Source organism: Mobula hypostoma, chromosome 20 (genome assembly GCF_963921235.1).
Source record: "Mobula hypostoma chromosome 20, sMobHyp1.1, whole genome shotgun sequence".
Classification (NCBI taxonomy): domain Eukaryota; kingdom Metazoa; phylum Chordata; class Chondrichthyes; order Myliobatiformes; family Myliobatidae; genus Mobula; species Mobula hypostoma.
The window spans coordinates 3,661,937-3,688,343 of NC_086116.1; the positions used below are offsets into that span (position 1 = coordinate 3,661,937).

The following is a 26,407-nucleotide window of genomic DNA, read 5'->3' on the forward strand; positions in this document are numbered from 1 at the left end:
ACTTGTCCTATTATTCTTCTCTTTTGTCTCATAACAGAATCACTTACTTCTTCCACCGGCTCACACATCTTTGATCTTTATTTAACACATCCTGTGCAATCTAATTGTGTGTAACCACAAATGCTGCCGAAGCTTCCCCTTAACTCAACTCAGTCCCCTTCTAAAAACTGTATAGTCAACAACTGGTTGGCTTCCATCAATTTTCTCTTCAGCTGTATTCAGCACATATTTTTAAATGTAATGCTTATAAAGATATGTCATTGTGGAACCTCTTTACTGCTAAGAAAAGCTGGAAATGAAACAAGTTTCAAGTTGTTAGAAGGAGGGTGGCAACAACTAGACTATATCTGTAGAGACTAGAAAAGATTAAGTGATAAAGTGGTGGTGTTACCTACAAATTTCAACATGAATTTAAATGAAAAAGTAGGATCATTGAAAACATAAATAAAAGTGTCACAGATGTATGTGAAGTAAAACCATACAATATGTGAAAGAAGCCAGTCGACATAGGAAAAATAATAATGAAAGTACAGATCAAACAGATTAGTCAAATTTAAAAGCCTTTATTATGTATCTTTGTGAGGAGATAAAAACAATCAATGCTCAGTTGGAGAATTTAACGAGTGCTGTAGAGGGGAGATATCCAGTGGGAAAATAATGACATGACACTCTATGGTGGGATCATAGAACTGGGAGAGAAAAGAGAATTGGTTAATAAGTGGAGTGAAAATCAGTTGTGAGACAGTCACTGTTGCCCACTGTCCCTAATCAGAATTAGGGATTATATCAGGAAAAAGAATCCACTCACAGGAATGAAGATTAAGAGCCAAACAAATGGACACAAAGACAAAAAGAGCTATGTTCAAGGCACTATAATGTATAGAATTTATATTTCTTCCTAGTTAGCACAACTATATCTGAAAATGAAAAAAGTGTTAAGTTTATTAAACAATTTCTTAAAATATATTTTATATAGCAAAATGGGTATCACATTCTTTGGTTTCTTGGGAAGAATACAATGCCAGAATACATTAGACATGGCTTATAAAAATATTTTAAATTATAATACCAGGAGAGAATAGCTAACTTTAGAAACATGATTATTTATAAATAAGAACACTGAAAAATTAAGTGTTATAATAAAATTATAAAAGAATGGTACACTATGCCTCAAGATGGTTTTGAATTCTTTCCCCCACACACTGTACATCAAATATACTGAGACTACTGTATTTTTCTTTGAGGACACTCATATTAACTTAGCTGAGGATACGTAGCTGGCTGGACAAGTACCAGACAAAGCCACAACAAAGTGCTGCACAATAAAACAGTTTTTGTTTTACAAAATATCAAGAGTTCAGACCATGATTCCCCCTTTATTATTAAAGTGACTATCTGGGATAAATAGTTTGCAAATGCCCTTACCAAAAATGACTCAGTCACCATCAGAGGAAAATCACGAGTGCTTTATTCTACCTCCATCACATTAAGTAATTCCCAATTATGGCTTTTGCCCTTCAGACCACTTTATTTTTGATATAATTCAATAAGCTATGTAGCAGTAAATGTAACATATTCACAAACCCTATCGAAGAGAACGTGTGTGCCAAAAACCTGTTTGCTTCTCTGTGAATTTGATCTATAAAGTACTAATTCACTAATGGTAGCAGATGATAAGTAATCCGTTAAGCAGGGATAACAACACCGATTAATATCAAATATAGAATCTGATCGAACAAATCTGGCATCATCCAACAGAATAATCATCTTAGTTAGAGGTTATAATGGCGAACAATGGAGAAACAGAAAATAAAGATCCCTCTATCTGGGGCATGAACGTTATCCACGCAACAGAGTATTAGTATTTTAATCACAAAATGAATTAATAATTTCCAATTACACAGACCACGGCAAAATTTAAAAAAAGACTTTTCACTGTCCTACATTCAGCTTAATGTAGGAAATAGGGCAGCCAATTTACAAGTAGCAAGCTTCCAGAACCAGTGGGATACAATTAGATACACTGAGAACTAAGTAAACATCAGAAATGAATTATTTTTCCTTTCAATGTTCTTGGATTCCTTTGAAACAACATCATAGAATAAAATTCAAGTTAGTACCCTGAATGCCAGTAGACATTTTTAAATACACTGTGAACCATAGTTAAAGTGAGCCATTTTCAAACTATTGGGTACAAAGTCATAACTTTACCAGCACTTCAGACCAGTTGAGAAACGACCTGGATATTTGAAATATATTTTATACTTTATTGTCACCAAACAATTGGTACTAGAATGTACAATCATCACAGCAATATTTGATTCTGCGCTTCACACTCCCTGGATTACAAATACTAAATATTAAAAACATTAAAAATAGTTTAAATTAGTAAGTATTTAAAAATTTAAATATATTGAGAAATCAAAGATATATTAGTCACTAAATGTATTGCAATATTTTTATTATTCATTTTTAGTGAGTACAATGGATTCCAGTTAATTGGGACACATTGGGACCAGTACATTTTAGCCCAATTCAGCAGCTGACCCAACTAGTTGAAATTTCATGGAAATAATTATAAAGATATTTAAAAAAGGCAAACTGCCATTTAACTGAGTAACAAATCATGTACTTAAATAAAATACACAACAAATTAGAACATTACCAATACTACTGGTGGTTGTCTGTTGTATCTGACAATGACAATGACAGAAAACCTGTGTGGGAGTTTTTAAAGTGGAAAAGACAGTTCTACCCTCTGAACCTTGGACATCCGGATCCAGTAGGACAAGTAGACATCACAACTGGGGTCTTCCCTGGTTGCGGTGAACATGACTTCTTCTGTACCTCGTCATGCCCTTCATTCTCCACATGGTTGCAGAACTGCCTTCCTGACCTTTGGATCTCACTGTACATCTCATCCATCCAGTCCACCAGAGCTGACTTTACATGCTAGGACAGGCACATCCCTATCTCACTGAGGTATGTGACCTGCTGGCTAACCTGGTTTAGCTTGCCTGGCGAAGCGGTGTACAAGAATGTAGCCAGTGTTGCATACAGTCACTTGGAACCACAGGTGAGAGCTGAATCTCTGGTAGAGACCAAAGGTAACATTGAAGATGATTGTCAATACATTCGAATTCTTTGTAGTTCCTAACAAAGTAGTGAAATAATTTCATTTTCACTCCCGACTGTTTCTGGCATTTCCAAATCTGAATGCTTGAAAGCTCAGTGAATAAAACAGTTCTGAATTGTCCTTCTGCTTACATCTCACTAACTAACAATGACAAAAACCATTGCCTTTTTGAGCACAAACATATGCAACTGATGCTATTTAAAAATTGTTCACTCTAAGCACGCAACTGATGCTAGTTAAAAACTGTTCAGCAACTGTCTCCTGTTCAACAGTCATGCAAGTGCACACGACTAACGCTAGTAAGGAACTGTTTGGTAACAGTCTCTTAGGCAGTCAATTAGGCAGCATAGTGTCCCAAATAAATGAAGGGAAACATGGCTATTTTCTCAATTTGTTTTTGTTCTTTCAGAGTTATCCCACATAAGCAGCTGTCTCGTAGAATCCATTGCATAGGGAAATCACATGGGTGTTCTGATATACACTATGAGTACCTAACTGTAGCATTTGAAACTACACCTGTTAATTTGCTACTTTCATGTGTACCCAGCTTTCTTTGGCTAGAAAGTTCCAAAATGTTTCAGCTTTACTACCTCTTCAGTGTGATAACCTCTCGTCAGTTTAGTCCAACATGGCCAACACCTGGTTCCAGACAGTACAGCCTGGGAAAACATCACCTTTGCATGCCAAGCCCCATCAAGAGAAAATCTTATTACTCAGTGAGGACAGATCTTTTACTCAGGGATCAATCTGGTGAACTAGTGTATCCTTTCATACATTAGATCGGACATGTATATGGGTTCCACATATAGACTCTCCAGCATCCATAACAATTCCATTCAGAAGTCTTTATTCTTTTACTCAAATCCTAATACAATAAACACCAATTTGCTGTTTGCTTTTGTAATTGCACACTCACATTTGGTACTATGTACTATGTCTCCTGGATCTATATGAATGATTGTTACAATGGGAAGTTTTACCATCAGGGCTATCATGGTAAAGAAAGGTAAAAAGGTTCCTTAAATTATTTTGGGGCTTTGCTTAGTGATAGAAATTCAAGATCTCCAGTTCTTTGATTTGGGATTAAGGCATTAAATAAATTTAAAACAGTCACTGGGAAGCTAGAGTGTGATTAGAGGAAACTATGTTTTATTAAACTCAAGAAGCAGGAAATGCTTCATAAAAAGGTAGGAAAGATTGTTTACTCATTCAAGGGTAAATTGGAAAATAAACAGTATACCACTGCATTTTGGCATTTCAGGTGACAAAAGTTGGCTTCTACAAAGCACATAAATCACTACTGGAAAACTGAGATACAGAATAAAAAGTTTGTGAGGGGAAAATTGAAACATAAAGTGCACAGAGAAGTGAACTGGTTTACGTAGAACAATGACAACAGGCTGCAGATTCATAGCAAGGAGGCACTTAAAAGAGATTTAGAATACAGAACCATACAGCATAGGAGCAGGCTGTTTGTTCCATGTTGTGTCAAACCAATTAAACTAATGATGTCTAAATAAACTAATCCTTTCTTGTCTATACATAGTCTATATCTTACCATTCTTTATATATCAATGTGCTTATCTAAGAGTCTCTTAAACTCCTCCACCACTACAACTGGCAATGTATTCCAGGTACCCACCGCTAATAATAATAAACTTGCCCTGCATACTGCTTTGAACTTAGACACTCTCACCTCATACACATGCCTTCTTACATTAGATATTTCGACCCTGCGCAAGATACTGGCTGTCTATTTGTGCCCTTCCTATAAATTTCTAGGAAGTCTCTCCTCAGTCTCTGCAATCTCAGGGAAAAAGGAAAAATGACCCTAGTTTGCCTAAATTCTCCATATAGCACATGTCCTCTAATCCAAACAGCATCCTGATAAACCTCACCTATATCCTTTCTAAAGCCTCCACATCTTTCTTATAATGGTTGACCAGATATGAATACGATCCTCCAGATGAGGCCCATCCAGAGTTTTATAAAGCTTCAATACAACCTCCTGATCCTTGAACTCAATGCCTCAACTAATAAAGGGAGGAATTCCATATGTCTTCTTTATCACCCAATCAACCTATGAGGCCACTTCCAGGGAGCTATGGACTTAGACCATAGGATCCCTCTGTATATCAACACAGTTTGCTTTGGAAACTGTCGAGATGATCACTCCATGATAGTTATACAACACATTATCAACCTATACATTATATACACACAAAATTCTGGAGGAACTCAGCAGGCCAGGCAGTATCTATGGAAAAAAGTACAGTCGACGTTTTGGGCCGAAACCCTTTCGCAGGGCTGAGGATAAAAAAGCTGAGGAGTTAAACCTGGAGGGGGAGGGATAAAGTAAAGAGCTAGGAAGTTGAAGGGGGGAGCACCAGAGGGTGGTGATGGGTGGGCAAGGAGATAAAGTGAGCTCACCCATCGCCTCCCTCTGGTTCTCCCCCCTTTTTCTTGCCTCCATGGCCTCTGTCTCTTTCACCAATTAACTTCCCAGCTCCTCACTTCATCCCTCCCCCTCCAGGTTTCACTATCACCTGGTGTTTCTCTTTCCCCTCCGCCCACCTTTTAAATGTACTCCTCAGCTTTTTTTCCTCCAGTCCTGCTGAAGGGCAATATTTGAGCTAGAAGTCTGTAATTAATGGAGTTCTGCAGAGATGTATGCTGGGACCTCTGCTATTCGTGACATATATAAATGACCTGGATGAAAATGTAGATGGGTGGATTAGTAAATTTGCAGATGATACCAAGATTGGTGGAGTTGCAGATAGTGTTGAAGACTGGTAAAGAATACTGCACGATATAGACTAGCTGCAGATATGGGCTGAGAAATAGCAGATGCAATTTAATCCAGATAAATGAGAGGTGTTGCACCTCGGAAGGGCAAATGCAAGGAGACAGTGCACTGTTAAGGGCAAGGTCCTTAACAATGTTGCTAAGCAGAGAGATCTTAGGATCCAAGTTCATAGCTCCTTGAAGGTGGCTACACAGGTCGATAAGGCGGCTGAGAAGGCTTATGGAATGCCTGTTTTTATTAATCAAGGCATTGAGTTCAAAAGTCAGGTTATGCTGTAACTTTATAAAACTCTGGTTAGGTCACATCTGGAGTATTGCATACAGTTCTGGTCACCCACTATAGGAAGGATGATGAGGCTTTGGAGAGGGTGCAACAGAGGTTCACCAGGATACCGCCTGGTTCAGAGGGCATGTGATGTCACTAGAGGCTGGATAAGCTTGGGTTATTTTCTCTGGAGCATCACAGGCTGATGGGAGAGGCATAGAGTGGATAGATAGCATCTGACTACCAGGGTTGAAATGTCTAATACCAGAGGACATGCATTGAAGGTGAGAGGGGGTAGGTTCAAGGGGGACGTGAGAGGAAAGTTTTTTTACTCAAGAGTTGTGACCGCTTGGTACGGTGGTAGAGGCAAATACATTAGAGGCGTTTAAGAAATGTTTGGATAAGCACATGGACGTAAGAAAGATGGAGGGAAATGGACATGGTGTAGGTAGGAGGAATTAGTGTTTGGTATTTTTGATTTGCTTTTTAGCTAGTTCAGCACAACATTGTGGGCTGAATGGCCTTTTCCTGTGCTGTACCCTTTTGCTCTATAGAACCCGATAATGTACTCCTCAGCTTTTTTTCCTCCAGTCCTGCTGAAGGGCAATATTTGAGCTAGAAGTCTGTAATTAGTGGAGTTCTGCAGAGAACTGTAACTAATTGTAATGCCCTGGTTCATATTTTTTTACTGTTATGCTGCAGGTATTTAATTTTGTGCTGTTCTGTTCGAGCTGCTTGTTTTCAGCTTATGTTTGGGTTATTGTTGAAGACGAGATGAGGCGAAATGTCTGCAATCCAATTACGATGGCTGAATTGAAGAGGAGGTTTCTCTGGTGAGGTTGGGCTTGGGCTTTTTTTGGGTTCGTGAGGGATGAAGAGAGAAAACGCCAGAGAGAAGAGGTCGTAGGATTCGACCCGGAGTGGGACCGTGATTCAACGAAGCCTGGGGTGAGATCGATTGAGGATCAGTGACCTGGGGAAACTATGATCTCCAACTTCTGCACATTGGACTGTTTCATTAAAATGGGCCCTTTTCTTTTTTTTGTTCTTTTCTTTACTAACCCTTTAGTCAAATTAAGAATTATAAAGCTAAATCTTTTAATTCTATGCAGTGTACTGTCCGTTACTTCGTAGCACTCATTTGTAACAGGGTAACGAATTACACAGCATCCACACAAGCGGGGATTTGTAGTGGGCCCGCACCTCAATCTCACACATTTGGTGGGGCTGGAGATGGTCTTCCCTAGACTTATGCAGCCAGGGTATTTCATAATAAATAAATAAGCAATAAATATTGAGAACATGAAATGGGACTAGCTTAGATTGGCATCATGCTCAGCATAGACAAGATGGTCTAAGGGGTCTGTTTTGTGTGTTGTTTTACTCGATCCAGTTATACTTCTTTCTGTTGATAAGTACAGAGTCAATGCAGCATGAGCATAGGACCTTTGGTCCAACAAGTCAATGCTAATCATAGTGCTCACTCAATTCCTACACTGGTTTGATTTTCAACATGCCTTCAAGCATTTCAGCAGTGGGAAGACTAAAATTAGAATATGGTCTTTTGCTTGCAACATTTGTATTCTCAAGTTTGATGGAATGTCCTTATTTCATTATATCAGTTTGAGACTTGCCTACTTAAATCTCACAGATATTTCAGGAAATTCTTCTCTTCTTTGCACACACAGGAGTCTGTTCAGTTACCATGATGCCAACATCAAGGAAGCTCCTTCACACTAACATATTTAAGTGAAGCAGTGTCCTCGCCAAGCACATCTGATGTACTCATTGATATCTGTGATGTAACAATGAACCAACATATATATTAATACAGTTCATGCAAAACACCTATATGCATTAAGGAGCACATATGGATACTAAACCACACAACAGGGTTAAGAATAAGTTGAAAAATCTGGTCAAAAGAAATATTTAAAAGTGATGCTTTATAAGTAAAAAGGTAGGAAAGCGGATTTATCCTAAAGAAAGCAAATGTTAAAATTTGGGACTTCAGCTTGAAGACTGTTAATGGCCACCCTAGTGTGTGAGTGGTGGAATATGGGGGAGTTGGTAAGAATATAGAGACAAAAAAGATTAATGTAACCATAGAACATTATAGCACAGAAAAAGGCCTTTTGGCTCTTCTTGGCTGTGTCGCACCATTTTTCTGCCTTGTCCCGCTGATGTAAGATTACAATAAACTTGTGATCAATTGTAGAAGATGAATATAGACCACAGAAATGCTTATCTTGGGTGCAAAAAAAGTAGTTTTTAATTTCCCATCCTCTTATACTATCCATTTATTCTATTTTCTATCAATCACTTACCAAATTCTTCATGAAGGACTGACAATCTAAGTACTAATCAATCTAAGAAATTTCCTCATCTGTTCTAAATGGATGACTTTCTATTCTGAGGCTGTGCTCCCTGGTCCTAAAATCTCCCACTATTGAAAATATGCTCTCCACATCCTCTCTATCTAGGCCTTTCAATATTTAAAAACGCAAACACAAGGAATTCTGCAGATGCTGGAAATTCAAGCTACACACATCAGAGTTGCTGGTGAACGCAGTAGGCCAGGCAGCATCTCTAGGAAGAGATACAGTCAACGAGACGTCAGGACAAAGGGTCTCGGCCCGAAACATTGACTGTACCTCTTCCTAGAGATGCTGCCTGGCCTGCTGCGTTCACCAGCAACTCTGATGTGTGTAGCTTTCAATATTTGGTAGTTTTCAATGAGATTCCCCCTTCTTCTTTCATAAATGGGACTTAAATATTCATTTAACCATCCCCCTCATTTTATTAAAGCTTGAACAACAGGACAAAGATGGACAAAGGACAAAGATGCTCATCAACTCTACCAACTTATGCAGAGATAATGATATGTCCTAAAGAGAAAGAAACAATTGCCTTTTCTCCCTAAATAGCCTTTTTTAAAAAAAGTTCTGATTACCAGCAGTACATGCATTACTGGAACTTTCTAAAAGCAGTCATCATTTACATATTTTAAAAACAAGAAAGGCAAACAGAGAAAACTAAATTTTGCCTACACTTATATGAGCAAGCCAAACTTCCCACAGTGTGAATTTTTTATCCCACCTGTTATCAAACTTTCATCAGTCGTAAGATTATTTGCCAATTTAATCTGCGTAATTTTCAGAGTTATTGAAAACTGATCCGTGTGGGCATTAGATACCACACTGAGCTTAGAACAGTTTTTAAATAGCGTCAGTTGCTTGTGTGTTTGTGTTCAAGAAGTAGTGACTTCTCTTACTAATAGTTGGCAAGAAATAAGCAGTAAAACAATTTAGAACTGTTTTGCTCTCGTGGATATAACAGAGACAGCTGGAAGTGAAAATGAAACTATTTCACTACCCAATAAGTTAGGGACAAGAAGAATTTGAAGCACAGTATTGACAATCATCTTGAATGTTACAAATGAAAATTATGATTTGGAGGATGCAATTGTCAAATGAAGGCATTGTTTGTACTAGGTGTCTGCACTGATTTTGTAATTTACAGTCAATCAAAAGCACATGGCAGTATACATTATATGATTTCATGGTCAGATCAGCCATGATCTTATGGAATGGCGGAGCAGGCTTGACAGGCCAGATGGTCTACTCCTGCTCCTATTTCTTATGTTCCTCTGTCGATAACTATTAGGAACTTCAGTACTGTGCAAAAATCTTAAGCATACACATGTAGCTAGAGTGCCCAAGACTTTTGAACAGTACTATAATTTTATGTATTGCACTATACCGCTGCTACAAAAAAAAACAAATTTCATGGCATATGTGAGCGATGATAAACCTGATCCTGATATGGATCTCTGTTATGGATTGAGAATGAGAAGAGGGCAGGGAGAGTAGAACTGTGGTTGAGAAAAGAGGAAGGGAGATGGGAAGCTCCAGAAAGACATTCTGTAATGACCAATAAACTAATTGTTCGGAATTAAATGACCTTGCCTGGTGTCCCGGGGATGGGTGTGTCTGCACCCATGCCACTTCCCCCTGCCTCTGGCACTCCTCCGCTACCTGTCCTACACCCCTTCCATGGCACTCCACCCTCACCATTTCCAACATTCTTTGCTCCTATTAGATTTACAAACTTGCTCTACAGTCCACATTGACAAATACAGCACTGTGCAAATTATCTTCACCTTAGACTTTTGCATAGTAATGTAGTAGAATTGATAATGTTCTAATTTGTTCAGTACAGTGTTTCCTATGAATACAGAATATGTTACTCAGTTAAATGATAATTTGTCTTTTTATATACCTTTTTAAGTATTTCCATGAAACTTCAGCTAAATGGGACAGTTGCTTAATTCAGCCAAAAAGTACTGGTCCTGAAGTGCCCCAATTAACTGTACATCCACTTCGGACACTTTTTACACACCTGTCTTTATAGATGCCCTGAATACTGGGAAGTTCACAGCTACAGATACGCTAGGCTGTCCGCAAGACTCTCCGCAGAGTCCCGCGACTGAGGGAAATACAGTTCCCATACCAGGCAGTGATATCAGCCAGTCAGGATGCTCTCAATTGCACCCCTGTAGAAAGTTCTTACGATTTGTGGGCCCATACCAAACTTCTTCAACTGTCTGAGGTGAAAGAGGTGCTGTTGTGTTTTTTTCACCACACAGCCGGTACGTACAGACCAGGTGAGATCCTGGGTATGACAAGGATCTTAAAGCTGTTCACCCCCTCAGCCCCAGATCCATTGATGTCAACAGGCCTCAGCCTGTCTCCATTCCTCCTGTAGTCCACAACAAGCTCCTTTGTTTTTGCGACATCTAGGGAGTACCTGTCTCATTAAATGAAGCACCATAATTGTCTTTAATAATTAGGAAACATGAGGCAAAATTCATTAGACACTTGGTAATTAAATTACATATGGCAACAAAAAAGTCATTGGTTTAAAACCAATGCAGTTCTGCTCTATATGCCATATACAATAAAAGCCAAGATACTAGCTTGTATGAAGTGCAGGGCTGGGTAAGTAAATTTGCTGATGACACAAAGATTGGAGGTGTTGTGGATAGTGTGGAGGGCTGTAAGAAGATACAGCAGGACATGGCTAGGATGCAAAACTGGGCTGAGAAGTGACAGATAGAGTTCAACCCAGATAAGTGTGAAGTGGTTCATTTTGGTAGGTCAAATATGATGGCAGAATATAGTATTAATGGTAAGACTCTTGGTAGTGTGGAGGATCAGAAGGATCTTGGGGTCTGAGTCCATAGGACACTCAAAGCAGCTACGCAGGTTGACTCTGTGGTTAAGAAGGTGTACAGTGCATTGGCCTTCATCAATCGTGGGATTGAGTTTTAGAGCCGAGAGGTAATGTTGCAGCTGTATAGGACCCTGGTCAGACCCCACTTGGAGTACTATGCTCAGTTCTGGTCACCTCACTACAGGAAGGATGTGGAAACCATAGAAAGGGTGCAGGGGAGATTTACAAGGATGTTGCCTGGATTGGGGAGCATGCCTTATGAGAATAGGTTGAGTGAACTTGGCCTTTTCTCCTTGGAGCAGCGGAGGATGACAGGTGACTTGATAGAGGTGTATAAGATGATGAGAGGCTCTGATCGTGTGGATAGTCAGAGGCTTTTTACCGGGGCTGAGATGGCTAACATGAGGGGGCAGTTTTAAGGTGCTTGGAAGTAGGTACAGAGGAGATGTCAGGGGCAGGTTTTTTTTATATAAACGCAGAGAGTGGTGAGTGCGTGGAATGGGTTGCCAGCAACGGTGATGGAGGTGGATACAATAGGGTCTTTTAAGAGACTTCTGGATAGGTACATGGAGCTTAGAAAAATAGAGTGCTATGGGTAACTCTCGGTAATTTCTAAAGTAAGGACATGTTCTGCACAGCTTTGTGGGCCGAAGGGCCTGTATCGTGCTGTGGGCTTTCTATGTTTCTATGTACTGTAACCTTGAAGTGATGGTTTACTCAATCGTACTTTGAAAAAGTACTGAAAAGTAGGATGTATATATGAATTCCTTCTTCCAATTTATATATTGTTGTTCCATATCGCACCTTGAGGCATATTGGTCGGTATTTTTTTCATTTCCTTAGCATTTTTGTTTTTAAAGGGGGCGAAGTTGCTAGCTCAATGTTCAACCCAGCACCAGTCGCAAGGGGCCAGTCAGATTTGAACCTGAGACTATTCGTCTTGAAGTCCAGTGCTAATGCCACTACACCACCGGCCGTCAATTTATATATGCAGTAGTTATATTAAGAAGATCAATTACTTATTTTGGGGTTACAGAAGCATATGGCATACATGCAAAGTGCATTGCAGTAAAATGACATTGCAGAATAATTAATATTTAGCCACGGTCTGGATACATTAAGCTAAATTATGTACATTCACTATTATCGTAAACACGAGGAAATCTGCACATGCTGGAAATTCAAGCAACACACACAAAATGCTGGTGAACGCAGCAGGCCAGGCAGCATCTATAGGAAGAGGCACAGTCAACGTTTTGGGCTGAGATCCTTTGTCAGGAGTAACTGAAAGAAAAGATAGTAAGAGATTTGAAAGTGGGAGGGGAGAGATCCGAAATGATAGGAGAGACAGGAGGGGAAGGGAAGGAGCTAAGAGCTGGAAAGTTGATTGGCAAAAGGGATACAAGGCTGGAGAAGGGAGAGGATCATGGGACGGGAGGCCTAGGGGGAAAGAAAGGGGGAGGGGAGCACCAGAGGAAGATATAGTGAGAGGAACAGAGGGAGAAAAGAGAGAGAGAAAGAAAGGGGGAAAAAAATAATAATAAATAAATAAATAAATAAGGGATGGGGTAAGAAAGGGAGAAGGGGCATTAACGGAAGTTAGAGAAGTCAATCTTCATGCCGTCAGGTTGGAGGCTACCCAGACGGAATACAAGGTGTTGCTCTTCTAACCTGAGTGTAGCTTCATCCTGTCTTCTCCTGTCATTTTGGATCTCCCCCTCCACCTTCCACTTTCAAATCTCTTACTATCTCTTCTTTTAGTTATTCCTGACAAAGGGTCTCGGCCCGAAACGTCGACTGTACCTCTTCCTATAGATGCTGCCTGGCCTGCTGCGTTCCACTAGCATTTTGTGTATGTTGCTATTCACTATTATATATTGTTTAGACATGATTAACAGTTACTACGACACCAATAAATGTAGATTCCACTGTAGAACAAAAGATAAAACAAGTGACCCTTGCATTATGGGAGGGCTTGTCACACTCGGGCACAAACATGTTCTACCGAACAACTCAAGGAGGGAAAATAATATGTTGAACATCATGAATGAATGGCAGAGCAGACTTGATGGGCCGAGTTGCCTAAATGTTGCTCTTATGTTTTCCAGAGAAAACAGTGGTCATGGAAAGAATACCAAGAGATCAAGATTGAAACCAAATTGGTGGACTACTGACTAACAGTAATAGGAAGATAAATATTAGAATTATAACATTCACCACCATTTTCTCTCAGATACAAAACTAACTGCAATTCTTTAAATGTGAATGTTGTCAGGATGTGGATATCAAAGCAATTTATTGCTCATTTCCCGTTTACCAAAGATAATGGACTCTCTTGGAAATGTGATTTTTTTTTGAAAAACAATTTCACTCAGCCCAGGACTAAGCAAGTTCCCCTCTTTGAAAGATATGACTGAACCAGTGAAGTTTTAATTTAAAAATCCAGTGTGACCTCTTGGTCATTTTTTCTCCTAGTCCTCCCTAGGCCCAACATTACCTGACCAGATTTATTGAATTTAATTTAAACTTCTGCAATGGAACAACAAATAGCAAGTACAATTGCAGAAACCCTTAACCTCTTTACACTGTATCTTTCTACTGATACGACATTATCTTCTGATTATTTTCCAGCATTTAAAGAAAAATTAAAATAACAACAACTATTGTTGGCAGAATTTTAGATGGCGACGAGGAGACATACAGGGGCGATGAGGAGACACAGTAGCGAGATAGATCTCAACATCAGTAAGACCACGGAATTGATTGTGGACTTCAGGAAGGGGAAAGTCTAGGGTAGTGGTCACCAACCTTTTTAAGCCCAAGATCCCCTACCTCAACCTCAGTGAAAGGCAAGATCTACCTACTAAATCGTTTAGAGAAAAAACAGCTCAGATTGTACTTCCAATTTGAGGCCTTTTATTTGGGCGAATTGTATTTGAATTACACAAAATACTTCTGTCAAACTTTCAAATTAATTCAAACAAGAAAACACTGTAACTAGCATATCAAACAGGCCATAGCTGTCTTTCTTTAAGAATATTGCAATACTTCACACCTTTAGTTCTAAGTTTCATTATTTAATTTTATTTCAACACAAAAAATAAATGAATAAAAATTGACTGTTGCACTCAGTGTGATGACTGGGGCTGAATACTTTCTGCTAGTTCCCTGAAATTTGGCTCATAACTACAGACAGCCAGTCTGAGACAGTCTGTGAGGTGTAGGGTTGCCAACTGTCCCGTATTTCCGCCGCTAAGGTAGAGCATTCCTATAAAACCTTTCGTGCCGAAATGCTTTACGCCGAAGAAGCCATTACCATTAATTCATATGGAAAAAAATTTTGAGCGTTCTCAGACCCAAAAAAAACCTACCAAATCATACCAAATAACACATAAAACCTAAAATAACACTAACATATAGTAAAAGCATGAATGATATGATAGATACACAGCCTATATAAAGTAGAAATAATGAAAATTAAGCCAAAACCGATTCATGGGGTTAAAAAAAATCGGCACGTACACGCATGTGCACACAGGTGCCCGTGCAAGACTTCATGGTCATGGTAGTCTTTCTCGGGGTAAACACAAATGTCCCGGGATTTGAATGCTACTTTTGTCCATTATTTGGGAGTGAGAAAGTTGGCAACCCTAGTGAGGTGTCTGTCAGTAAGTCAGCTCCTGTACTTAGATTTAATAATTTTCATCTGTGAAAATGCAATCTCACATAGAAAGTAGGCACTGACTTTTAGTGGTATAAAATCAACGCGCACACCGCGCATTGCTCGGCCCCGTCAGTAGTAATTGCCACCAGTTTATGAATGGGGATGTCATTTTCACAGACATATTTTTTAACTCATTGTAAATATCCTCACCTCTCGTTCTTTCCTTTAATTGCAAAAGAGTGAGGAAGTCCTCCTTTGTTGTAAAATCCTGGAAAGCCATTCTGACAAATACAACAAGCTGAGCTGTTTGCATTACATCCAGGGATTCATCAAACTGTAGTGAAAAATATTCACGTCCTCTGACGGTGACTCTACCCTTCTTGTCACTGTTGCAGGGCCAAGCGGTACATTATGTATTGCAGTTGTGATGCCGTTTTTGTTTTTAAAGTCATTAAAACAGTCTCTGCGGTAATGACCATTGCTTCCTTGAATAAATCGCCATTTGTAAAAGGCTACTTGTGTTTAGCCAAAAGGTGACTTACAGGAAATGATGCTTCAGTAGCAGACTTATTTTGAGCAGCATGTGTTTTGTGAAAAACGATTGCTGGGCCTTCAACCCCGATTTCAGCTCAACTTTCCAGGCACGAATTGCGCTCTTTGGAGGGTAGGTGTCTTTAAATTCCTGGTGGTTGGTGTTGCGGTGCTGCTCCAGATTCCCTCTTTTAGTCAGTGCTTGTGTTTGGTGGCACAACATCCATACACACTTGTCTTTCACCAAGGTAAATGGAAATTCCTCTTCCCATTCTGGATGGAATTTGTATGTTTTCGCCTTCTTTCGTGGATCCTCCACCACGCTATCAGGATATCACGAGTGATTGCCGATTGCGTCGCCTCTGATCTGGGTCGACATTTATGTGCTGGGCAGCATCTAATTAATTAGCTTGTTTATTTCGGCTTTTTTTCTTGAAGATGTGCTGTGTGCATCCTGACTACCGCTGCACCACTGCATGCTTCAGGGCCCGGAGGTTGGGGACACTGCCGTATATTGATGTTTGCGACCGTCTGTCCTCTTATCTAATCTGATTGGTCACTTTGATGCAGCACAGGCTACGCTGAAAACGCAGTGCGTGGCGGCGGAACTACACACATGCGCACTGGGTAGAAAGAACAGAACTAAACCCCCGCAACCCGGAAACAATCTCTCTTTACAAACAGCTTTTTAGCGAAAATATTGCTATATTACCATTATCCTAATTAGTATTACTTTTATAATGCTCACATTACAACAGTATTTGTGTATTTATTTTTGATTTTTCTTCGGGATCTACTGGGAAAGTCTCAAAGATCGACCGGTCGATCGCGATCGACGGGTTGGCAACCCCTAGTCTAGGGAATACACACCAGTCCTCCTCGACAGATCAGAAGTGGAAAAGGTGAGCAATTACAAGTTCCTGGATTTCTACATCTATGAAGATCTACCCCTGGCCCAACACACTGATGCAATTAAAAGGCGGCACAACAATGGCGATATTTCATTAGGAGCTTGAGGAGACTTGGTATGTCACTAATTATAACATGTTACTAATTTCAATGGATGTACCATGGAAAGCATTCTAACTGGTTGGATCATCATCTGATATGGAGGCACCACTGCACACGTTCGGGAAAAGCTGTTGAAAGTTGTTAACTCAGCCAGCTCCATCATGGGCACTAGCTTCCCCAGCACCAAGAACACCTACAAAAGGCGATGGCTCAAATAGGTGGCATCCATCTTTAAGGACCCATATCACCCAGGAAGTGCCCTCTTCTCACAGCCACCTGTGGTGGTGGTACAGGAGCCTGAAGACACACACTCAATGCTTCAGGAACAGCTTCTTCTCTCCCGCCATCAGATTTCTGAATGGACAGTCAATCCATACCATTTTTCCCTCTCACTTTGCACATATTTTATATACACTTACTGTAATTTTTTTATTGTATAGTAATGTATAGTACAATATTGTATAGTACAATAATCAACTGCATGGAATCATACCTTACTACTTTTCAGGCCCTGAAATTTGGCATGTGTTATAACGATGCACAAATGTGTTCATTTGAAGTTACTCCGTTGTTTTAAATACAGGTTTCCCCTGCTATCCGAAGGTAGAGCGTTCCTATGAAATGGGTGGTAAGCCGGAATGTCGTAAAGTGAATAAGCAATTATCATTTATTAATATGGGAAAAAATTTTGAGTGTTCCCAAACCCAAAAAATAACCTACATAATCATGCCAAATAACACAAAACCTAAAATAACAGTAACATTTAGTAAAAGCAGGAATGAGATGATGAACACACAGCCTATAAAAAGTAGAAATACTTTTCTGCAGCACTGTATAGCACAGCAAAAATCTCACAAAAGTGCTCTCAGCAAAAGCACGGCGCAAGCACTCCCAGCAGAAACACTCTCTCCAGTAACCTTTAAGTTATGAAGCTGCCAAATCATACCAAATAACACATAAAAATACACAGCCTATATAAAGTAGAAATAATGTATGTACAGTGTAGTTTCACTTACTGGAATCAGAAAAGCTCCAATAAATTGCAGTTTCGTCACAGTTAAACACTTGCTTATACGAATAACCACCTGACGCAATTGGCAATGGTCTCTGATCTGGGCTGACATTTACGTGCCAGGCGGCACCTAATTAATTAGCTTGTTTATTTCGGCTTTTTTCTTAAAGATGTGCTGGGTGCATTCCGACTACTGCTGCACCACTGCATTCATCGCGGCAAAGTATCGGTCGGCGGCCCAGAGGTTGGGGACAACTGCTTAAACTATGAAGCTGCCCTTGCCTCAGAAACTGATCAAACCTATAAATTCCACTTTCATCACCAGTGCTTTCTGTTTCAGCTTATTAAAAAGACTGATTTCTCCTTAAGTATAAGAAGACTTAATGGAACGCCACACTTTGTATACCCATTAATCCACTCAAGCAATAGACTTTCCATTTTATCCATTATTGGATGCCGACTAAAGCCTGGTTTACACTTCTGCATCAACACGACACCGTAAGTACTGTGTCGCTGCAAACACTGCGCAAAGCCAACGCAGATCCCTACACCAGAGCCTGTGTTGCTGCGACGCACACCTCTCCCAAAACGTAACCGCGTGTCGCAGCAACACAGACCGTAAGAACTGTGATTGGTCCGCTTGGTAGCATCACATTTCATCCTACGCTGCAATAGCTTCCCATTGGGCGACTGAAGGGCAGGGAAGGAACTCTGGCTGCAATACTTTCCATAAAGCTTTACAGACCTCCGATATTATGGAGGACACATTTCGCTTTTACGAAAAAGGACGCTCGCTTCTTGTTTACCCTGAGAAAGACTACCATGACCATGATGCCTTGCACGGGCAGGTGTGCGCGCACACACGATGCGCCCGAATTGCAGAACGACGCAGACATACCAACGCACAAGTATAAATGCTCACAACGCCTGTCGGTCACTTTCGTAGGTCACGGCATTGAGTTGACGCAGAAATATAAATCAGGCTTAAGACAGACCACTTTGCTACGAGCAGAACCAACAGCAACATTGGCAACTTTCAAAACTCTTTCTCTCTGCGTATAAATAATGCGAATAGTGGACGCAGGCAAGTTCAATGTCCTTACTTTGATCACCACGATTGAAACGCTTAATTATGTGTAGTTTTATGCTAAGTGTAACACCATTATGAGCTCTTCTAGGCTTTTCCGATACCTTAGAACTCATCTTGCTAACGGATCCACAAAATAAATCGAGATAAAGCACGTGTTTAAGCAATGCAGGCTAGAATGCAGTTCCGGGGGAGGAGCTTAGCTGCCTTTTTACGTAACAGTGAAAACACCTTCTGTTAGCGAAAACAGGTAACTAATGTAGGTCTTTCATAACAGCGAGGTTTCGTAAAGCGAATGTTCAGAAAACTGGGGCCACCTGTAAACCTATCTAAAACATACAAATGAATCCACTAACATGACAAGAAAAGCATGAAACCACAAGTGAATGCCATTCGAATCGATGTGATTTCTCAGCTACAGTAAATAAACTGCACCCTCACATTTCCAGTCATCAGAAATAATTATATCACTAAACTGGTCAGTCTTATTGGTGTTGATCAGCCTAACCTACTGATTACATAATTTGTAAAGTCACACATCATATACCTTAGCAGTAAGATTTTGAAAATAAGATTTATGAAGGAAATCTGACATACCATTTTTGTTTTCCTATTCAGAATTACAATATCAGCTGATATGAAGTACTGATAACATAAAAACTAATCAACAGATTACTTGCCTCCACAGCTCCCAGTAGAACATTTAATATTTTAACTATTTGCTGTTAAGTTGAATCTATCGTGCCCTTTTATAATTATAAAGACATCATCTTTCTTCAATCTGATCCAACGCAGGTCCGTGTTGCTCTTATATAACACATTTCAATTCTATCTCCGAAGAAACAAGCCCTATAATTCATATTTTTCCTAAAAAAAAGACTAACTTGCATCACCACAGATCTCAACGGATTAAGCTGCCTTCTTATCCTTAAATGAACTAACCAATATTGACTTGACCAGTTCTCAGAAATAAATTGTAATTCAGGTTATTGTCTTCCAAAAAAGGACATCTAGAAATAACTAATACAAGGTCAAACTTCCAGTGTAATGATATTGTAACTCTTTGTGATAAGGACCATATCTTGCTGCCTTGGTCATCAAAGTTCAAAGTAAATGTATTATCAAAGTACATGTACGTCACCATATAAACTCTGAGATTCATTTTCTTGTGGGCATACACAGTAAATACAAAGAAACACAGCAGAATCAATGAAGAACTGCACACAACAAAGACTAACAAACAACCAATATCTGAAAGGCAACCAACTGTACGAATAAAAAAACAGAAAAATAAAAACATAGATAGATAAATAAGTAATTAATATTGAGAACATGAACTGTAGAGTCCTTGAAAGTGAGTCCATTGTTTGTAGAATCAGTTCAGTGTTGGGGTGCTTGAAGAAATCCACTCTGGTTCAAGACAGCTGAAGGGTAATAACTGTTCCAGGACCTGGTAGTAAGGGACCTCTAAGGCTCCTGTACCTTCTTCTTGATGGCAGCAACGAGAAGAGAGCACTGCCTGGATGGTGGGGGTCCTTGATGATGGATGCTGCTTTCCTGGGACAGTGCTCCTTGTAGATGTACATAATAGCGAGGAGGGCTTTACCTGTGATGGACTGGGCTGTATCCACTATTTTTTGTAGGCTTTTCCATTCAAGAGCATTAGAGCTTCCATACCAAGCCGTGACGCAGCCAGTCAGTATACATCTACAGAAATTAGTCAAGGTTTTAGATGACTTGCCAAATCTTCACAAACTTCCAGGAAAGTAGAGATGATGCTGTGTTTTCTTTGCGGTGGCACTTACGCGCCAGACCTACGACAGATCCTCTGAAATGATAACGCCGAGGAATTTAAAATGATTGACCCCCCCCTCCACCTCTGATGAATCATAGAGGTGCAGCACAGAAATAGGCACTTCAGGCCATACTGAAACAACTTAAACTGCCGACTCCCATCAACCTGCACCGGGACATGGGCCTCCATAAACCCTACCATCCACATAGCTATCCAAACTTCTCTTAAACATTGAAATCAAGCTCACATGCACCACTTGTGCTGGCAGCTTGTTCCACACTCTCAGCCCTCTGAGTGAAAAAGTTTCCCCTCATGTTCCCCTTAAACTTTTCTCCATTCCCCTTAACCCATGACCTCTGGCTGTAGTCCCACTCAACCTCAGAGCAAAAAGCCTGCTTGCATCTATCCTATCTATATGCCTCATAATTTCATGTAACTCTATCAAATCTCTAACGAATATATTCTAAGGAATAAAGTCCTAACCCATTCAATCTTATCTTATAACTCAGATCCTCCAGACCTGGCCACATCCTTGTAAATTTTCTCTGTACTCTTTCAACCTTATTTACATAGTTCCTGCAGGTACGTGACACAATACTCCAAATTAGACTTTACCAATGTCTTATATACAACTTTATCATAAAATCCCATCTCCTGTACTCAATACATTGATTGATTAAGGGCAATGCGCCAAAACCTTTTTTTACAACCCCATCTACCTATGACGCCACTTTCAACAAATTATGGACCTGTATTCCCAGATCACTTTATTCTACCACACTCCTCAGTGCCTACTGTTCACTGTGTAAGACCTACCCTGGTTGGTCCTACCCAAGTGCAAAATCTCGCACTTACCTGCATTAAGTTCCATCTGCCGTTTTTCAGCCCATTTTTCCAGCTGATGCAGATCCCTTTGCAAGTCTTGCTGTCCACTATGCCCAATCTTGGTTTCATCTGCAAATTTGCTGACTCAGTAAACCATATTATCATCCAGATCGTTGATATCGATGACAAACAACAGACTCAGCACCGATCTCTCAACACTCCACTAGTCACAGGCATCCAGTCAAGAGGCAACCATCTATTACCACTCTCTGGCTTCTCCTACAAAGCCAGTGTCTAATCCAATTTACTACCCCAGCTTGAATGCTGAGTAACTGAACCTTCTTGACCAACCTCCCATGCGGGATCTTGTCAAATGCCTTGCTAAAGTCCATGTAGACAACATCTATTGCCGTGCCTTTACCCACTTTCCTGGTAACTTCCTCAAAATATTACATAAGATTGGTTAGACATGACCTACCATGCACAAAGCCATGCTGACTATCCTTAATCAGTCCATAATACTCGTATATACAATAACTTTCCCACAACTGATGTCAGACTCAGTGAATTATAATTTCCTGGTTTTCTTTAGAGCCGTTTGAAACAGCGGAACAACATTGGCTATCCTCCAATACCTCTCCTATTGCTAAGGATGACTTAAATGTCTCTGCTAGGATCCTGGCAATGTCTGCACACCTTCCGTAGGGTCCGAAGGAACACCTGACATCACTAACAATGCCACAGAGATCCAGGTCTTTCGGAGCTACCCTGGTACTGGCAGCTCAGCCTGAAGGTAGTACTGCTGATGAATCTGAACAGGGCTGGGGCTCCGGTTGCCAGCTCCTTCACTGGGGATGAGATTACGGGCCAAGAATGTTATGGCACCTACCTCTTCCTACGGTGTTGTCTGAGGAATAGGTCAGACACCCCTGCTTTCCTTCTCCTGTAGTCAATAATCAGCTCTCTAGTTTTGTTGACATTGAGTGAGAGGTGGTTGTTGTGGCACCATTCAGCCAGATTTTTAATCTCCCTGAATCTATATGCTGATTCATCACCACCTTTGATTCAGCCAACAACAGTGGTTTCAGCAAGTTATAGTATACAATTCACATCATACTGCCATTAATATTTTGAATTTGAATCCAGGTTCAAACTCATTAACTTTCAGACAAAAGATATAACTGAATGAACAGCAGCTTGTTGAAGCCTAGCAACCCTTTCAAGTAATGAAAGTGAAATATACAAATCCTGAGTTTCCTAAGTAAAGTAATACAACAAAGGGAAAATGAAAATGGATATTCAGAAAAAACTGGGAGTGTAAACTCAACTTTGGTGCCCATTCTTCAGTAATAATAATTATCAATTAACAAATTGAGAAAAGTCCAGATAGAACCAGGAAAGATTCCATAGCTGAGAGATTTTAGCTCCAAGCTAAATGAGAGAAACTGGGCCTATTTTCCTTTGAACAAAAAAGCTAGGGGGAAATTTGATAAAGGTGTACAAGATCCCTGTGGCTTTAGACTGAGCAGGTGGAATATTTGCAAGTCGTTGAAGGATCAGAATCTACCATTATAAAGTGATTGACGAAAGATAAAGGAAGATGAAAGGACAAATTCATTAAACATATAAATTGGTGAAACTGAAATCTATGAGCTGCAGAGATAAGTATTCAGGGCCTTCCAAGAAATACGCACTGGAGGGAAAATAATTAACAAGGCTAACAAGGAGTTGGATAGAGCGTTTAAGCAATTTATTTTAAAATACAATTAACGAGTCAATTTGGGGAAGATGGTAATCTACAAGATTCCCCGGGGGATCCACACAAAGCTCTCACTTGTACCTGGTGGTGTCATGGACGAATCCCTGTGGCTTTTACATAAAGTACTTCGCCAGTGCTTTGGGTTGCCCTGATACCGCTAGCAGTGCCGTAGAGATCCAGGTGTTTCGGAGGTGCCCCGGGGTGGTAGGCGCTGCTGATGAGTCTGAACAGGGCTGGAGCTCCTTCACTGGGGATGAGATCACGGGCCAGGAATCTCACGGCAGCTGCCTCTTCCCACACGGTGTTGCCTGTTGATCTCAGTGGCCGAGACACGAACATCCGCCCGGTAACACACTCCTACCTCCACCGCCCACGCCAGTTCAGACCCTCCACTTCCCGTCACTGAACCCAACCCCGACAAGTAAACAACTAACAAAAAAAGGCCAAGGCCAACGGCAACAAACCAGACTCCGCCACATTTCACCACACCCCCGAGCTCCCCGCCTGTTAACCGAAACCTGAGACCTTACCTGTGCAGGATAATGGCGTCAACGAGCTCGGCCGGTAGCGCGCCGCTGCTGCCCGCCCGTTATCGGCGACAAGAGCTACCGCAGACCACCTCGTCGCCACGCGCCCGTCTCCCAGGTTACGGTCTCGAGCGGGTCACTCACGGGCCGTTTCTATCCCAGAGTCCTCGGCGTGGTGCGGAGCGCGAGCCGTGGCGTTACCCGGCGACACCGGCTGCGCGGAAACCGCTGGTGACGGCGCGCCCCGGACCGGCGCCGGCAAACGGAAGGGAGCACGTCAGACTGCGAGGGCGTTCGGGGACGCTGGAGAGCGGCGGAGAGGCGTGAGAATTCCCTAGGCCCGAGTAAAGGCCGCCATACACTTCGATGACTAACGTCGAGAGGGTGGTGAGGCTCCCCCTGCTGCACAGAGTTACGGCGCCGACACGGGACAATAGCTGCACTGTAGTGCGCAGAAGCCAGCCGAACGGCCCCACCCCCGCCAGCTTCACCTTACGTCCCCCACCCCCAAACTTCTCGCGTCCAATAACCCTAATCGCCGCCTCCTCGAACTCCATTGCCCCCTTCCTCTTCACCTCCGCTTCTTACCTGCAAACTCACCTCTGCACCCTTCGTCACCCACCCTTTCCTCTACCACAGTCCCTTCGCTTTCATCCCTCCAGAACCCACCTTCTCCCCTTTCCCGCCTCCCCTACCACTATCCTTACCCCTTTTTCCCGTACCTGAACCCCAACCCTCAACCCACACTCCCCCCTCCCTCAACCCACACTCCCCCCTCCCTCAACCCACACTCCCTCTCCCTCCCTCCCCATCCCCTCCCTCCCCCTCCCCGTCATCCCCTCCCTCCCCCTCCCCGTCATCCCCTCCCCGCCCTCCCCCTCCCCGTCATCCCCTCCCCCTCCCCGTCATCCCCTCCCCCTCCCCCTCCCCGTCATCCCCTCCCCCTCCCCGTCATCCCCTCCCCCCTCATCCCCTCCCTCCCTCCCCCTCATCCCCTCCCTCCCTCCCCCTCATCCCCTCCCCCCTCCCCCTCATCCCCTCCCCCCATCCCCTCCCTCCCCCCTCCCCCTCATCCCCTCCCTCCCCCCTCCCCCTCATCCCCTCGCTCCCCCCTCCCCCTCATCCCCTCCCTCCCCCTCCCCCTCATCCCCTCCCTCCCCCTCCCCCTCATCCCCTCCCTCCCCCCTCCCCCTCATTCCCTTCCTCCCCCCTCATTCCCTTCCTCCCTCCCTCCCCCCTCATTCCCTTCCTCCCTCCCTCCCCCCTCATTCCCTTCCTCCCTCCCCCCTCATTCCCTTCCTCCCTCCCCCCTCATTCCCTTCCTCCCTCCCCCCCATTCCCTTCCTCCCTCCCCCCTCATCTCCCTCCCTCCCCTCCCTCCTCATCCCCTCCCTCCCTCCCCCCTCATCCCCTCCCCTCACCCCCTCCCTCCCTCCCCCCTCATCCCCTCCCTCCCCCCTCATCCCCTCCCCCTCTCCCCCTCATCACCTCCCCCTCATTCATCCCCTCCCTCCCTCCCCCTCATTCATTCCCTCCCTCCCTCCCTCCCCCTCATTCATCCCCTCCCTCCCTCCCTCCCCCTCATTCATCCCCTCATCCCCTCCCCCTCATCCCCTCCCTCCCTCCCTCCCCCTCATCCCCCCTCCCCCTCATCCCCTCCCTCCCTCCATCCCTCATCCCCTCCCTCCTCCTCATCCACTCCATCCCTCCCCCCTCATCCACCCCTCCCTCCCCTCCTCCTCTCTCCCTCCCTCCCCCTCCCCTCTCCCCTCCCCCTCTCCCTCTCCCCCTCCCCCCTCTCTCCCTCTCCCTCCCCCTCTCTCTCTCCCTCCCCCTCTCTCTCTCCCTCCCCCTCTCTCTCTCCCTCCCCCCTCTCCCTCCCTCTCTCCCTCCCTCTCCCTCTCTCTCTCTCCCTCTCCCTCTCTCTCTCCCTCCCCCCTCTCTCTCTCCCTCCCCCCTCTCTCTCTCCCTCCCCCCTCTCTCTCTCCCTCCCCCCTCTCTCTCTCCCTCCCCCCTCTCTCTCTCCCTCCCCCCTCTCTCTCTCCCTCCCCCTCTCTCTCTCCCCCCCTCTCCCTCCCTCCCCCTCTCTCTCTCCCTCCCCCACACTCATCCACTCCCTCCCTCCCTCCCTCCCCCTCACTCATCCACTCCCTCCCTCCCCCCCTCACTCATCCACTCCCTCCCTCCCTCCCCCCCTCACTCATCCACTCCCTCCTGGCCCCCTCCCACTCTCCCATCCTCTCCTGCCCCCCATTCACCCCCCCTCTCCCGGCACACCCCACTCAACCCCCCTCTCTCCTGGCACACCCCAATGACCCCCCCTCTCTCCGGCACACCCCACTGAACCCCCTCTCCCCCTGCCCACCCCCATCCCCATTACCCCGCCCTCCACCCTCCTCCTTACTGTTACCCCTTACCCCTCTACCCCACCACCCGCCATTGGGACTGTGATGAAGAACGGCAGTTCCGCAGTCTCATGCACAGGAAGAGGCGGCGGTCTCCAAGCTGTTCCGCATCCCTGGATGGTTGCCAGCTTGGAGCAGTCAACAAGGAAAGAGCAATTGTCGCCTTTGATCAGTAGAATGCATTGAAAGCCTTTGTCAACATTTTGAACCTTTGAGAACACAGGAAACAGGAAATGGAAAATGCCATTCGGCCCCTTGACCCTGGTCCATTTCTCAGCAATATAATGGCCAATATTCTTCCCTGAATCAATAGCCCCAATAAATATTCAGAAATCAGTAGATCTCTGTTT

The 26,407-nt window shown here is 43.0% G+C and overlaps 1 protein-coding gene across 4 annotated transcripts in view; it reads right to left on the reverse strand.

Annotated features, from left to right (window-relative positions):
* cdk17 (cyclin dependent kinase 17) overlaps positions 1-23,794 on the reverse strand; it is a 233,546-nt gene extending 209,752 nt beyond the window's left edge. For 2 of the 4 annotated variants that reach the window (XM_063072254.1, XM_063072251.1), the window contains exon 1: positions 23,656-23,794. The gene's annotated coding sequence lies outside the window, so the exon portion shown is untranslated. Of the gene's footprint in view, positions 1-23,206; positions 23,450-23,655 lie in introns of those variants that run through there. The other 2 variants (XM_063072253.1, XM_063072252.1) reach the window with 2 other exon arrangements.
* Positions 23,795-26,407: the final 2,613 nt, after the last annotated feature.